The following is a 2,871-nucleotide window of genomic DNA, read 5'->3' as shown; positions in this document are numbered from 1 at the left end:
TTTTGGAAATTTGCCCCCCCACCACAAAAAATTGAATCTCTACCACGTTTACTTCTAGGAAAACCTAGCACAAAGTCCATAGAAATATCAATCCAAGGTGCATTAGGAATTGGTAAAGGAGTATACAAACTGTGGGGTTGCACTCGAGATTTAGCTTGTCGACATGTGACACACCTACCACAAATCCTCTCGACATCCCGCCTTATGTGTGGTCAATAGAAGTGTTCTTGCAAAATAGCTAAAGTCTTTGCAACTCCAAAATGCCCATTAGTCCCCCTCCATGAGATTCCAATACAAGCAATTCTCGCAAAGAATAGGCACACATAACTTATTTTCTTCGAAATAAAAACCTATCATGTTTAAAGAATTTACCGCAAGCATTTTTATCACAAGCTCAATATTCATTACAAAAAAACAATGTCATCATAGTATAAATCTTTAATATGTTCAAAACCAAGTAACTTTGCATCAAGAGTAGAAAGTAATGCATACCTTTGAGAAAGAGCATCAGCAACCACATTTTCCTTACCTTGCTTGTATTGAATGACATAAGGAAATGTCTCAATGAACTCCACGCAACGAGCATGCCTTTTTTTTAGCTTGTGTTGACCTTTCAAGTGCTTCAAAGACTCATGATCAGTGTGAATCACGAACTCCTTATGCTAAAGGTAGTGTTGCCAAGTTTCCAAGGCTCTAACCAATGCATACATCTCCTTATCATAAGTTGGATAGTTTAAGGTGGCCCCACTCAACTTTTCGCTGAAATAAGCAATTGGTCTTCGCTCCTGCATAAGAACAGCACCTATACCAATACTTGAAGCATCACATTCAATTTCAAATGTTTTAGAAAAATCAAGTAAAGTCAAATTAGGGGCGTGGGTAAGTTTTTGCTTGATCAATTGAAATGCTTTTTCCTGCGCTTCTCCCCACTTGAACCCAATGTTCTTCTTGATTAATTCAGTGAGTGGTGCAACTATGCTACTAAAGTCTTTCACAAACCATCGGTAGAAACTAGCAAGTCCATGAAAACTACGAACATTGCTTATACTAGCGGGACTAGGCTACTCATGTATAACACGCACCTTTTTTTCATCAACCTGTATACCCTGCGCACTCATAACAAATCCTAAGAAACAAGTTTATTGGTGCAAAAGGTACACTTTTCCAAGTTACCAAATAACTTTTCTTTTCAAAACATTTAAAGCAAGTTCTTTATGTTCAACATGATCCTTCAAGTTTTTGCTATAGATTAGAATATCATCAAAATAGACCACAACAAATATAGATCAGAAGAATATCATCAAAATAGACCACAACAAATTTTTCAATAAAAGCTCGCAAAGCATGGTTCATTAGTCTCGTGAAAGTACTAGGTGCATTAGTTAAACCAAAAGGCATAACTAACCATTCATACAAACCATATTTTGTCTTAAAAGCAGTTTTCCACTCATCGCCTTCTTTCATCCTAATATGATGATATCCACTTTTTAAATCGATCTTAGAAAACACACAAGATCCATGTAACTCATCTTACATATCATCTAAGCAAGGAATATGGTGTCTATATTTTATCGTAATATTGTTGATGACTCGACAATCCACACAGATTCTCCAAGACCCATCCTTCTTAGAAACTAGAATTACCAGAACAGCACATGGACTCATGCTCTCTCTCACATACCCCTTCTCTATTAGTTCCCCAACCTGCATTTGTAAATTTTTTATCTCCTCGGGATTGCTTCTATAGGCTGGACGGTTTGGAATGGTGGCTCTTGGTATAAAATCAATTTGATGCTCAATCCCTCGAATGGGTGGTAAACCATGTGGAATATCCTCAGGAAAGACATCTTAAAACCCTTGAAAAAGAGAAACAATAGAACTAGGTAAAGTATTGTCACATTTATTAGTGTTTAAGAATGCCTCTTTGTAAAGAAGTACAATCATTGGTTGGTTTAAAAATAATGCTCTCTTGATCTCACTTGCCTTTGCATAAAAATTCTTTTGTTTTCTTTCTTCTTTTCTCTTCATTGCTGCTTGTTCCATTTCTTCCTTTTTCTCATTCGGGTCAGCCTCTTTATGTTGATCACTCCTTTTTGTTTGACAATAATCATTTTGCAATCTCACTTGATCCTTGTAGACCTCCTTTGGTGTCATTGACACAAGAGTGATAATTCTATCATTGAATTCAAATAAGTATTTATTAGTGAAACCATCATGTTTAACTCGTCGGTCAAATTGCCAGGGTCGGCCTACTAACAAATGGTCTGCTTGCATTGGTACTACATCACACAAGATTTCATCTTCATATTTTCCAATGTGAAATGAGACCAAAACCTGCTTGTTCACCTTTACCTCACCACTATCATTAAACCATTGCAACTTATAAGGTCGGGAATGCTTGATGGTTGGCAGTCCTAAATTTTCAACCAAAATAGTGCTAGCAGATTAGTACAACTTCCTCCATCAATGATCATACTACATACCTTATTTTGTACATGACACCTAGTGTGAAAAATGTTTTCTCTTTGTGTTCCCTCATCAAGCTTGGTCTACACTTAAAGCCCTTCTGTGACTAACAATTCTCCTGTGACCGCATATTCTTCACATTCAATATCCTCTATTGGTGGTATAGAATCGATTTCGAATTCTTCATCAGTCTCAATCTCTCAATTGTCCCTTATCACCATGATTCTTTTGTTAGGACATTGGTTGGCTATATGACATCTGCCTTGACATTTAAAACATTTAATGTCTCGATTTCTAGATGCGGAAGGGTCAATTTTACCTTGAGTTCCTTGGTTATTTGTCTTTTGTCTTAGCTCGGGTTTGGACTTTACAATTGGTTTGTCTTCTTTTTTCTGAAAATTTGGC

The 2,871-nt window shown here is 36.6% G+C and overlaps 1 pseudogene; it reads right to left on the bottom strand.

The window, feature by feature from the left end:
• Positions 1-2,871, bottom strand: part of LOC110027365 — a 4,318-nt pseudogene that overhangs the window by 887 nt on the left and 560 nt on the right.

The sequence above is a fragment of the Phalaenopsis equestris genome, unplaced genomic scaffold (genome assembly GCF_001263595.1).
Source record: "Phalaenopsis equestris unplaced genomic scaffold, ASM126359v1 Scaffold000427, whole genome shotgun sequence".
In the NCBI taxonomy this organism is placed as follows: Eukaryota; Viridiplantae; Streptophyta; class Magnoliopsida; order Asparagales; family Orchidaceae; genus Phalaenopsis; species Phalaenopsis equestris.
This window is presented reverse-complemented; position numbering and strand designations above follow the sequence as displayed.